This window comes from Furipterus horrens, unplaced genomic scaffold (assembly GCF_987537825.1).
Source record: "Furipterus horrens unplaced genomic scaffold, mFurHor1.1.pri manual_scaffold_5, whole genome shotgun sequence".
In the NCBI taxonomy this organism is placed as follows: Eukaryota; Metazoa; Chordata; class Mammalia; order Chiroptera; family Furipteridae; genus Furipterus; species Furipterus horrens.
In genome coordinates this window covers 107,446,050-107,459,358 of record NW_028327175.1, presented here as the reverse complement: position 1 = coordinate 107,459,358, position 13,309 = coordinate 107,446,050, and the positions used below count along the sequence as shown (strand labels likewise).

The following is a 13,309-nucleotide window of genomic DNA, read 5'->3' as shown; positions in this document are numbered from 1 at the left end:
TCACTAAATCTTTTTAAAATTTTATTTATGTATTTATTTTTACCTATTTTAATGTGCTCCAATCTTTGACTTTCCTGTGTCTTTGCTTCCAACAGGCAGTACCAATGGCTCTAGTTCAGAGGTCTTCCCAGGCTGCTACTGAGGGGCTTCTTTGTTTTGCTTTGTATCCTGTGACCAGGACAGCCCTAAATTGACGACTTCAGGTCCATGAAAGCCCCACTCTCTTGCTTCAGATTGGGCTAATAGTGGGGCCAAGTTTTATAATCCAGACTCCCCTGTGGGATCAGGTTGAGGTTGCCATCTGTGGGTCTTTGATTCACATCCTCATCCTGGCTGGCCTTTCCATTCCTTGTTTTGATTCAGTTGCTTCTTTCCTGTTGTGCTTGTTTGCTTGTTTTTGTTTCCCCCTGGGACCAGCTTCTTAATAAATCACCCACATACAAACCCTCACCTCATTGTACTTTTAGGGAACCCAGTTGAAGACTGCTGGCATACACCAGAGTGACCACGATGGGTATTAAAATATGGAAACATTCTCATGCCAATTAAGATATAGCTTCTTCTATGGTGTCCCAAGTGCCCACCTGCCATCCTGGTTCTTCCCTTGGGTCCTACCTTCCCAAGACTTTTTAACTAAAATGATTGATTCATCAGGAGACTTCCAGAACCTTCTCCAAAGCTACAGTCAATATCCATTCTGATTGGTCAGTAGATGCACTGTTAGGGTTGTTAAATATTTTGTCTCATTCTGTCAAGTAAGCACACAAGGGGGTTACTCAGAAGTGTAAATGTGTGCATGTGTGAGCATGTGTGTGTACCAGGAATTAAGAAAAGCAGGCAGGTGGCCCAAATTTATCATTTTTTGTGGTGGCATCTCTCCCAGATATCACAATGCTTCCCTTGTTCAACAAAGGCCTCAAGCCCTTTGGTCTGCCCAAATGTCCAGGCTCATGCCAGGGAAGAGGAAGAATTGGCTTCTGTGGGAAATCAGCACAAGACCATGAGTCCATTCAGTAGGGTGACCAAAGGAAGCTTCTGAATGAGCAGGTGTCCAGGCAGAATAGTCACAGGGAAGACACTTATCACCTGTCTGCTCTGTCAGGTGAGGCTGGGAGGGAGTGTGTTCAGGTGTCCAGCTCTCACCTCAGTGCTTGTCCTCACACAGTCCTGTTCTGACCTCAGTGATTTCCTCATCACCCTTTCCTGCTCCTGGTCAAGGGCTACTTTCCTTCCTCCCCTTCCCTCCCTGCCTCTCCCCTCCCCTCCCTCTTCCTCCTTCCTCCCCTTCCTCTCCTTCCTTTTTTTGGTGGGGATATGGGAAAAGTGGGGTATTGCTTTTAGAAGTGATTTAGAGTTTCCTTTCCATCTAGAAAATGGATGAACTACTCTTTACAGCCACGAGTTTTTTAATGGTTTGGGGGAAGTGGTAAAAAATAATGAATGTGTTTATATTGATTCCTCTAGGTCTGGGTGGTGATGTTGAGGGGGAATTCTGATCTGGTGCCATCATGAGCCCCGAGGTCTGCCCAAACTGGATTTTGGAGGGGATGGCTGAATCCTGCTGGGAGGGTCTCTCCTATCTGCAGGTCAGAGAATCAGACTTTCTTTCCAGGATCCATACATCTCATCACCAGGTTTCAATAGTGGTAAGAGTTGACATTTATTAAACACTAACTATTGTTCCAGGCATGGTTCAGTTTCCCCTTATTTTGTCCTGCCAACAATCCTATGAGGGAGAAGCACTACTACTATTATCCCCATTTTACAGATGAAAATTCTGAGGATTAGAGAGGTGAAATAATCTGTCCAGGTTCACAAGGCTTGTAAGATCTAGAGTTAAAACCAGGTAGTGTGGTTTCAGTGCCTGAGCACTAACCATGACCTGATATTGTTTCCTTGTCTCACTGGATGGTGTCACACTTAAATGAAATGTATCCGTGTCTTCCATATCTATCTTCTCCCCTGGATTCTCAGCAACTTGAGGCCAAAGGACTGTTTCTTGGCCATTTCAGTATCCTTAGTACCTACCCAGGACCTGGCACAGGTAAATCGGTGCTGATGGGAAGAGAGAATTGTGGTCAGAAGCATTGTGATAAGCCCTGGAACACCTGAGAAGTCTTGATCGGGCAAGACTTGTCTTTCATCCTTTGTGCCTCTGTTCACAGATCAACCCCATATTCAAAGTTTCAAAAGGACTAATTCCACTTTGATAAAGGTTCTAGTTCTAGTTCTAATTCTACAAAAGCAATTAGAGCTGCCATTTTGTCTAGTGCTTGCGAGGTGCTACCTGGCACCATGCTAAATAGTTTACACAGCATAGAGATCCTGTCCTGCACCCCTCATAGATGCAAAAGTGAAGGCTTTCATCCGTGAAATAAGTAACTTGCCCAGAGTTACAATAGTGAGTATATGGGGGACCCAGGATTCACCTTGAGGTGGTTGGGCCTCGGTTTTCCTATTCTTATGCAATAAGCTATTCTACTTGTTTAAATAGATCAATATCAGAGACCCCAAAAGAAAAGGGAACTGGCAGAACAAGGCAGCAAGGTCTTGAAGCTATGTCTCCAGATTCTTTCAGTATGTCACAATGACAGTACCTACAGTTCTCCTAGATTCCCCTCTAATGACCTGGGACTCCTGACTCTCCAGGCTCCAGTCCAGATGGATCACAACATGAACAGTAACATTTCTAGATCCAACCCCCTATGACTCTATAAGGGCCTTCACTGGTAGTTTAAACTATTAGGCAGTCAAACTCTTCATGGCTGTTGACACTTCAGTACTCTTGATTTGAAGCTCTCTCACCATTCTGTCCAATTCAAATAATCCTTTCCCACGGGTCGTCCCCTTCTGCTGGATGAATTTTTCTTACCTGTCTTCATTTTGTCACTAACAGTTCTTCCCAATGCCAGATCCCCAACCATCAGTGAGCACGCCTTCTCAGGCAGTGTCTCTCCAGAGAAATTAGACAAGCTTCTACTGACTAGGGTATATTTGGTTTCTTTTTAAGAAAAATTTTAATTAAAAAGGTAGTACTGCCCCTTTGGCTCTCTGTGCAGCACCATGGCGGTGGGCAAGAATAAGCGCCTTACGAAAGGTGGCAAAAAGGGAGCAAAGAAGAAAGTGGCTGATCCATTTTCTGAGAAAGATTGGTATGATGTGAAAGCACCAGCTATGTTCAATATAAGAAATATTGGAAAAACACTAGTCATGAGAACTCAAGGAACCAAAATTGCCTCTGGTGGTCTGAAGGGTCGTGTTTTTGAAGTGAGCCTCGCTGATCTGCAGAACGATGAAGTTGCATTTAGAAAATTCAAGCTAATTACTGAGGATGTTCAGGGCAAAAACTGCCTGACTAATTTCCATGGCATGGATCTTACCCATGACAAAATGTGCTCCATGGTCAAAAAGTGGCAGACTATGATTGAAGCTCACGTTGATGTCAAGACTACCGACGGGTATTTGCTTCGTCTCTTCTGTGTTGGTTTTACTAAAAAGCGCAACAATCAGATTCGGAAGACCTCTTATGCTCAGCATCAGCAGGTCTGCCAAATTTGGAAGAAGATGATGGAAATCATGACCCGAGAGGTGCAGACAAATGACTTGAAAGAAGTGGTCAATAAATTGATTCCAGATAGCATTGGAAAAGACATAGAAAAGGCTTGCCAATCTATTTATCCACTTCATGATGTCTTTGTTAGAAAAGTCAAAATGCTGAAGAAGCCCAAGTTTGAATTGGGAAAACTCATGGAGCTTCATGGTGAAGGCAGCAATTCTGGAAAAACTACTGGGGATGAGACAGGTGCTAAAGTTGAGCGAGCAGATGGATATGAGCCCCCAGTTCAAGAATCTGTTTAAAATACAGACATTTAATGGTGACAAATAAAAAGGCCTATTTGTGATACTTTAAAAAAAATAAATAAAAATAAAAAGGTAGTGCCTGTTAGTGAGAAATAACTTTGAACTGAATACTTACAACCTATACTTAGCGCTTCGCTAAGCACTTTACATGCATTATTTCATTGACTTTTTACCACTTTTTTTCAATAGGTACACAGTTACTCCCGGTTTGTAGATAAAGAGTTAGTAAAGTTAAGAGTTAGTAAGTTAGAGCTTGGGATTTCAAGCCAGGTTTTTCAGACTAGAAATCCATTCTCTGAGTTTAGAGAACTAATGGATATTTTGAAAAAGGAAACAAAAACTGCTTTTTATCCTACTATGTAAAGATAATCACAGTGGGCACTTGTTTTATTTCTAGTCAGTCTGTTTTCCCAAGAATATGTAGTTAATTAAATAATTTTGTTCTTTGCTTTTTTTCACTTACCATTTTATTATGATTAGGTTTCCAGATCATTAAAATACCCATTAAAAGCAACATTTAAAATGAATTCATAATATTCTGTCATATGAACAGACCATAGATTATTTTTACTAAAGATAAATTTTATTGTAAAATTTTATTATACTTGGACATTTAGGTGGTTTTGAAGTTTTTATTTTTGGATCAGTTGTTCTCAGTGAGGATTTTGCAATGTCTTTGCAATGTTGAGAGAACATTTGGCAATGTCTAGAGATAATTTTGGTCATAATTTACTGGGGTGGGTGAGTGTGCTCTTGACCCCTTGTAGGTAGAGTGTAGGGATTCTGCTAACCATCCTACAATGCACAAGATAGGCCCTACAACAGAGAATTAATTATTTGACCTCAAATGTCAATAGCGCTATGGTTTAGAAACCCTGATCTTAGATATACTGTCATGATGGACATCCTTGCCCATTAAACCAAACATATTTGATAGACAGAACTATGGTTTTTTTTTTCCTTTTTTTATTGTATTTTTTTCCATTACCATTTATCCCCCTTATACCCCCTCCCTGCAATCACCACACTGTTGTCCACAAGTCCCTTTGCCTTTTTGCTTTATCCCTCCACCCCCTAACCTCCCCCCTATAGCTGTCAACCTGCTCTCTTATCTATGAGTCTGTCTCTGTTTTGCTTGTTAGTTCGGTTTGTTTATTAGATTCCACATGTGAGTGAAATCTTGTTTGTTCTCTGACTGGCTTACTTCACTTAGCATACTGTTCTCCGGTCTATCTACGCTGTCTCAAAGGTGAAATTTTCTTCTTTTTTATGGCCACATAGTATTTCATTGTGTAAATGTCCCATAGTTGTTTTACCCACTCATCTACTGATGGACACTTGGGCTACTTCCATATCTTGGCGATTGTAAATAACTCTGCAATGAATATAGGGATACTTATGTTCTTTCAAATTAGTGTTAAGGGTTTCTTCTGATATGTTGCCAGAAGTAGGTTGCTGGGTCAAAAGGCAGCTCCATTTTTAATTTTTTGAAGTAACTCCACACTGCTTTCCACAATGGCTGCATCAATCTGCATTACAACCAACATTGCAAAAGGGTCCCCCTTGCTCCACATCCTCATCGACACTTGTTTGTTGATTTATTGATGATATCCATTCTGACAGGTGTGAGATGACATCTCATTGTGGTTATTTTTTCCTGCTTTAAAAAAAAAAGTATATTCTATTGATTATGTTGTTAAGTTGTCCCAAATTTTTTTCCCTTTGCTCCCCTCTGCCCAGTACTTCCCTTTCCTCCAGCAATCCCATCCCCCTTAGTTCATGTCCATGGGTTATGCATATAAGTTCTTTGGCTTCACCCTTTCCTATATTATTCTTAATTTCCCCCTGTCTATTTTATACCAACCAGTTATGCTTCTTAATCCCTGTACCATTTCCCCATTTCTCCCCCTGCCCCCTCCCAGCTGATAACCCTCCAAATGATCCCCATACCTGTGATTCTGTTCCTAATTTGGTTTGCTTAGTTTGTTTTTGTTTTTATTTTTTAGATTCAGTTGTTGATAGTTGCGAGTTTGTTGTCATTTTAATGTTCATAGTTTTGATCTTCTTTTCCTTAAATAAGTCCCTTTAACATTTCATATAATAAGGGATTCGTGATGATGAACTCCTTTAGCTTTACCTTGTCTGGGAAGCACTTTCTCTGCCCTTCCATTGTAAATGATAGCTTTGCTGGATAGAGTAATCTTGGTTGTAGGTCCTTGCTATTCATCACATTGAATACTTCTTGCCAGTCCCTTCTTGCCTGCAAAGTTTCTTTTGAGAAATCAGCTGATAGTCTGATAGGCACCCTTTTTTAGGTAACTATCTGCTTTTCCCTTGCTGCTTTTAAGATTCTCTCTTTATCTTTAACCTTTGATATCTTAATCATGATGCATCCTGGTATGGTCCCCTCTGAGTCCAGCTTGCTGGGACCCTCTGTGCTTCCTGGACCTGTATGTCCATCTCCTTCACAAAATTTGGGAAGTTTTCCTCATTTTTTTCAATTCTTGCTTCTTTTTTTTTTTTTTTTTTTTAATTATTTTTTTTTTCAGATTTAATGTGTTTTATTGATTAAAATATTACATTTGTGCCAATTTCCCTTCCCTCTGCTCCCCTCCACCCGGTGGCCCCCCTCCCTCCAGTTGTCCCCCCCTTTTAGATTATGTCCATTAGTTGTGCATACAGTTCCTCCCAACCTCTCTCCGTCTATTCCATTCCCTCCTACATTGATCCCCAATTCCTATATCATCTCCCTCCCTTTCCCCATTCCCCCTCCCTGTTGACCTCCCCCCAATATGCTTCCCGTACCCACGGTTCCTTTTCCACTCTCGTTGCCTATTTAGTTTGCCTTTGTTTCATCTCCTTAGCTTCTGTTTTTTAAACCAGTCCCTTTAACATCTCATATAACAGTGGTTTGGATCTGATGAACTCTTTCAGTTTTATTTTGTCCTGGAAACACTTTCTCTGTCCTTCTATTCTGAATGACAATTTCGCTGGATAGAGTATTCGTGGTTGTAGGTTTTGGATTTTCATTACTTTGAATATTTCTTGCCAGTCCCTTCTTGCCTGTAGGGTTTCCCTTGAGAAGTCTGCTGATAGTCTAATTGGGACCCCTTTGTACATAATTCTTTTCTTCTCTCTTGCTGCTTTTAAGATTCTCTCTTTATCTTTAATTTTTGACATTTTGATTATAATGTGTCTTGGAGTGGTTCTCCCTGGGTCCAGTCTCTTGGGAACTCTCCTTGCTTCCTGGACCTGCAAGTCTATTCCCTTCCCCAAGTCTGGGAAGTTCTCCTTTATTATATTTTCACTCAATTTTTCAAGTTCTAGTTCATCTTCCTCATTCTCTGGCAAACCAATGATTCTTATGTTGGGCCTTTTATAGCTGTCCCAGAGGTTTCTGATCCTCTCATCGTTGCTTCCCATTTCCTCTCGCTGCATTGGTTGACTGCTTGTTCCTTCTCCATATTCCAGTTTGTTGAAATGAACTCTGGATTTTTTTTCCTCACCATCTGTCTCGTATGCGGTTTTGTTCCTTTCGTTATGAAAGTTTTTCGCTTCTTTCTTATCTTTTTCCTGCTCTTTTGTGAATTCTGTAAGCCACCTGATAACAATGGCCCAGAACTGAGCCTCTGACAGGTTTCTTATCTGTTCATCTGTCAGGTTCTCTATCTGTTGCCTGGTGAGCTGTGTCACCGGGATTTCTATAGTTGTCTGCCACATTTTGACAGATGCGTTTTGTTTTCTTGGGCCGGCTGTCGGGGGCAGTGCCTGTGTACTTGTAATGACCCAGCGACCGGCGCCGTTTGGCGTCACAAGTCAGCGACCGGCGCCTGTCTGCGACCTATTTCGCAGCCCTGTGGTGCTTTCTTTCTTTGGGGGCGGGGGTCCAAAATGGATTCACACAGTTATTCAGCTAGGAGACCGGGATCCGTCCTCCCGCCCCCCTGGGCCTCACTGTTCAAGGCGATGTGGTGGCCGCTCTCCCCAGCGCTGGGGTCACGCACTGCCAGGGGCTTGACTGCCACCGGGATTTTTCGCAGCCCCGCCGCTCCGCAAACAGCTTTGCCCTCTTTAACTCTTACCTGCCCGAATGGCACCGCTGGTTTATAACTTCATATGTTGGGCTTCCGTGTAGTTTTATTTTCTGGAATTTCTAGTTATCCTTTGTTTTGAAGTAGTTGTATTCCTCTCTAGTTGTAGAGGGAGACTTAGCGTGTCCGTCTAAGCCTCCATCTTGGCCGGAAGTCCAATTTTTGCTTCTTCATTCTGCACTGGTTGACTGTTTTTTTCTTCCTTATGTTCCAGATGATTGATTTTAATCCCAGTTTTCTTCCCTTCACCATTGGTTTTGTGTGGATTTTCCTTCGTTTCACTTAGCATAGTCTTCACTTCTCTTATGCGTTTCCTATATTCAAGCATATCTGTCAATCCTGTGAGCATCTTTATCACCAGTGTTTTGAATTCTGCATCTGTTAGGTTGTCTATCTTCTCATCTGTTAGATTGGCTATCTCCTCATCGCCTAGTTCTCCTACTGGAACCTTGATCCATTCTCCCTTTTGGGTCATACTTCTCTGTCTCCTCATTCTGACAGTCTCCTATGTTTGGTTGCCTCCGCATCTGAGATAGAGCTGTTGCTCCTGTTACGTTGTAAGGGGCGGAGCCTTAGGGATTCATCAGTGCAGGGCGACCTGTTTCACCACGTTGTTGCACTGTATGTGGTCAGTATGTGGACTGTATGAGGTCTGAGAGGGAACAATGCCACCTGCCGAGCATTCACCCCTTTTCTAGGCACCTCTCCCACTTCCACACTGGACTGATGCCCCTCTAGCTGCTGCCCTGGCCATCGTTCCCTTAGTGGGTGGGTCTGCAGACATTCTAGGACCGTCAGGGCCCTTTAAAGAAGTGGGCTCTGCTGAGAGACTGGCAGTTTCTGCCTCCACCCCAACCCCCACTGGTCTGCACAGTCAGAAGCAATGAGGCTTGATTTTCCCCGGTGCTGGGACTGTGAGCTTCGAGGTCTGCTGAGGAGCTGGGAACGCTCGCCAGGTGTCCCTCCTGACTTTTTAAAACATGTGACTGCGCTTTCTGCCAGCCTTCCACTGCTGCTGCCACCACACCGCATCCTCTATGCCCTGGCTCCGCCTCTCCTATCTGTCTGAATGAGTATTTTTTTTTATGTCTTTGTTCGCTGGACTTCCATGCAGTTTGATTTTCTGGAACTTCTGGTTGTTTCTAGTTTTGAGGTAGTTGTAATCCTTCTTAGTTGTGGAGGGAGACACAGCATGTCTGTCTATGCCTCCATCTTGCTGGAAGTTCCCTTTGCCCATTTTAAATGGGATTGTTAGTTCTTTTTGTGTTGAGTTTTATAAGTCCTTTATAAATTTTGGATGTAAACCTCTTATCAGATGTATCAGCTAACAAGTTCTCCCATTTTGTGGGTGTCTCTTTATTTTGTTGATGGTTTTCTTATAGTTGATTTTTAGAAGGGGAATTGCTGAGTCAAAGATTATAACCTCTTTGAAGGCTGTTGAAACACAATATCAAATTGCTTTCCAGAAATGTAAAAATATCATTCTTCCAACAGCAGAACCTACTTCACTCTACCGTTGCATGAAAAGTTATTATGCTATAACCCTTTATTAATTTGAAACCAAGGAAAGATGCTCTCTTGCTGTTTTTAATTTTCATTTTCTTTTACTAGTAAAGAGTGAGCATCTTTTCATTGCTTAATAATTGTTTGCATTTCTTCTCCTTTGAATTATCAGTTCATGTCCTTAGCCCGTTTTTCTACTGAAGTTTTAGGCATTTTTAATTGATTGGTGGGGAAGTTTTCCTTTTCAAACCTTCTTTCTGGGTTTCAAAGACATCTCAGAACATGTATTTTTGACTCATTATGCATAACTTATGAAATATTGTTCAGTAAGAGCTGTCTACTAAGATGATTGTGGTTTCTTGGGAGCCTTTTCTCTGTCAGATATAGAGAAGTCATTGAAAGTTGATAATATTCTTTGAAGATGAAAACATCTTCACCTGGGTGTAAATGAATGTCCTTTTTAACTAAAGAGGATATGAAAGTGCCTGAAGTTTGGGGTGTGAATTGAAAAAAGAGAACCAGAAAGTTCAAGAATGTTCTCAAGCTGACTGACAGAGCCCTAGTCTCTGTCTGGGAAAAAGAAGTTATTGTAAATGCTGAATAATTGCTCAGTGAACCTCACTTTATTCATTGCTCTAGCAGAGTGGGTTGGAAGAGAGAAAGATAAGTTGTGTCAATCTTCTGTTTGCAGGAATTCCGAACAATATAATTTTGAGAGTTATAATTTCGATGGTCTTAGATATTATCCAAAGCCTTGTGTCCAAAAGCACATGCTTTACATCACTGAAATTAGAATAATAGTACCTGAGATTATAGGTGAACAATAATGGACCCATTTCCTCTTAATATTTATGCATTTATTTTAATGGACATTAGGAAAAAATTGCCTGTCATTATCTTATCAATCCATGGACATTATTGATTAACTTGGTGGTAAAATAGATATTAAGTTTTAAAAAAAAAAGAGTCATTTAGAACAGTGCCTCAGTGCCCAAAGGAGTGTCTGGTATATTGTAGGTGCTCAAGAAATATTCTTTGATTAAATAGATATAAATAAAAATATTCAATACATACCATTATGGATGGTATGTATGTGCTCCACAGTAAAAACTGTTTAAATGGTAAGAGAATGAAAAGCTTGAGAAACAGTGCTCCTAACACCCTTCACTTTAGACAAGAAAACAGCCTCACAGAGGGGAAAAAATTGCCCATGTTCATATGGTCAGACCCAGAATCTGGTCTTGATCCCAGATTTTCTGTCTCAAAGACCAGCATTCCTTCAGCCATAATAAAACATTGTTTCCAGTAATTTTATCAAGGAATTTTCTTCTTCACTACTGTTACTGTAGTATCTACAGGTGTCACTCAGTCATTTTTGTTTTGGAAAATACAAGTGGTATCTTGGATTTTGCAAAGGGCATGCCTTTTAGGGATAGCTAACATTTACCGAGTGCTCACCATGTGCTAGGCAATAATTGAGCACTCCACATGCTTTATCTTGTTGTTTTCCCCCCACACCACTGTGAGACAGATACTAGCATTATCATCTCATTCCACAACTGGGAAAATTGAGGCACAGAAATATTACATCACACTTCTAGTGTAATATTTTCTGTACCATCTGTTTGGTCCCTATGCAGGCATGGCCTGTGACATTATCCTCATTTTCATCTTGGATCCTTAAGGACTTCATTGAATTCCTTAAAGAGATTACATGTTTTGTGGTGGGGGTTGGGTAGAAGGGACAATGGAACAGTCTCAGTCTCTCCATGATCCCCTCATTGTGCCGACCCTCAGATGATTTTCTGTGCAGTAGGAAGGAGTTGTTTTTTTCCCTTGTCTTTGGAAGTGGGTTATATTGCAAAAAACAGGATGTGACAGGTTGTCTCAGGACCTGAGAAATTACCTTTGGGTTTCCTCTTAAGAAAGCAACATATCACAATCAATTGTGTGGACTCTCGACATAGACACAAGTGATTCATATCGAGGTTCTGATTTTTCCTAGTGATGTGACTTTAGGCACATTACTGTTCTGAGCTTCAGTTTCCTTGAATTAATATCCCTGGGTCAGGCATGAGGATGATATAAAACAAAATAGAGAGCACTTAGGTGCTCAGTAAAAGACAATTTGGTATTTCTTCACAACAAATTATCAAGCATCTGCTATGTGTGCTGTGTCCAATGCTGGTGACTTGGTCATGGGCAAAAGAGATACAGCCCCTGCCCATGTGGGCTTTACCTGCTAGCAGAGAGGCAGGTATTGAGCTGATAATTGACCACCTATAATTTCAATCTCTAATAACATAAGTTTATTTAAGAACTGACTATGAAAAGTCCATTTAGACTAGGTAATCTCTTGCCATCCTGAGCAAAGGAGTTTTAGCTTAGATCTGCAATGTGAATAGGAGGAAGTCTAGGTAGCAAGAAGAATGGGGAGAAGATGGATTCGAAGTGGAGGGAATGCATCTAGATTGACTGGGAGATAGGAAAGACAGTGGTGAGTTAGCAGGACCTTAAGGAAGACCAGGGAGGCTGCAGCATGAATGAGGGCCAGAGGGTGGAGGAAATGAAGCTTGACACCCTATGGGGGTCCATGCACCCCAGGATAAGTATCCCTGGGCTACAAAAATAGTCAGGGGACAGCTTTTGTAGAATCTTAGATACTGGGATATGGAATTTTGGTTTTTCCCAAGTGCAATGGGAAGCCAATGGAGAGTTCAGAATGAGCTGATCAACATAGTCAGCAGATCACATTGGCCTCTATGTGAAGAACATATTTTAGCTGGGAACAGGAAGGAGGGAGACTAGTTGGAAAGTGAGAGATGACAGTGACTTGGGCCAGGGTGAAAGCAATGGTGATGCAGAGAAGTGGATGGATGTGGGATATATTTTGGAGGTGTTGGAAGACTGTATCATTGGTCAGTAAATATTCACTTTCCCTTCTGCCATTGGAAGAATTTGCTTTCAAACTCCACTGTTTTTGGCCTTGGCTACATGACATGCTTTGGCAACATAGTACAGTCAGAGAAGAGGCTTTAAGAGGACTCATATGTCTACAAGCCTCTTGTGTTCCTGCTGTTTGCCATGAACATGGCAAGCCCCAGGTTGGTGGTGGTGGTAGTGCTCCAACACCCTGGTCTGGAGTGATGAGATACATGCCATAGACCTGAACTTGACTTGCATCTTGAGAATAAGCCCAGCATAGTTAGGCAGAGCTCTAATTGACCCCTGTGATCTTCAACCACTAAGATTTTGGAGTTGTTTGTTACTGCAGCAAAAAGTGACCCTTAACAGAGGTAGAACTGGTGTGATCAACAGATCATGGTCAGGGATAAGATGTCATGGGTGAGGAAAATAGAGGTGTCAGTTATGATACCCACATTTCTGGCATAGGCACCTGGTTGGATGGAGGTGCGGTTACGAAGATTAAGAGTCTAGTTTTGTTCTTGTTAATTCAAGATACCTATGAGGTGCCCAAGTAGAGATATCAAGTCTTGGGCTCACAAGAGAGTTCTGGGATAAAGATATGCTTTTTCTTTTTTACCAGTAAGTAAACAATATTCAAAGCCACAGGAGAGAATAAGATCATTTGGCCCGTGTTTCTTGGACTTTGGTGCATATCTGAATCTCTTGAGGATGCTTGCTGAGAAAGCAGGTGCCTTAGTAACACACATGGAAATTCTGACTAAGCATTGGGCAGGAGCCAGGGGTTTGCATTTTTAGGAATCTCCCCAGGTGATTCCATGGTAGGGGGTCTGTGGACCACATTTGAGAATCCTTTGCCCGAGGACGACAGTCTCAAATTCAAATGAGAGTGCTTTGTTTCTGAAGCTTGCTGGCTCTTTACTTTTCCT

General features: G+C 41.6%; 1 protein-coding gene and 1 pseudogene across 2 annotated transcripts in view; both read left to right on the top strand.

Moving 5' to 3' along the window:
- Positions 1-13,309, top strand: part of SHISA9 (shisa family member 9) — a 281,819-nt gene that overhangs the window by 79,478 nt on the left and 189,032 nt on the right. The window lies entirely within an intron of this gene.
- On the top strand, positions 3,052-3,904 carry LOC150009248 (small ribosomal subunit protein eS1 pseudogene; annotated as a pseudogene).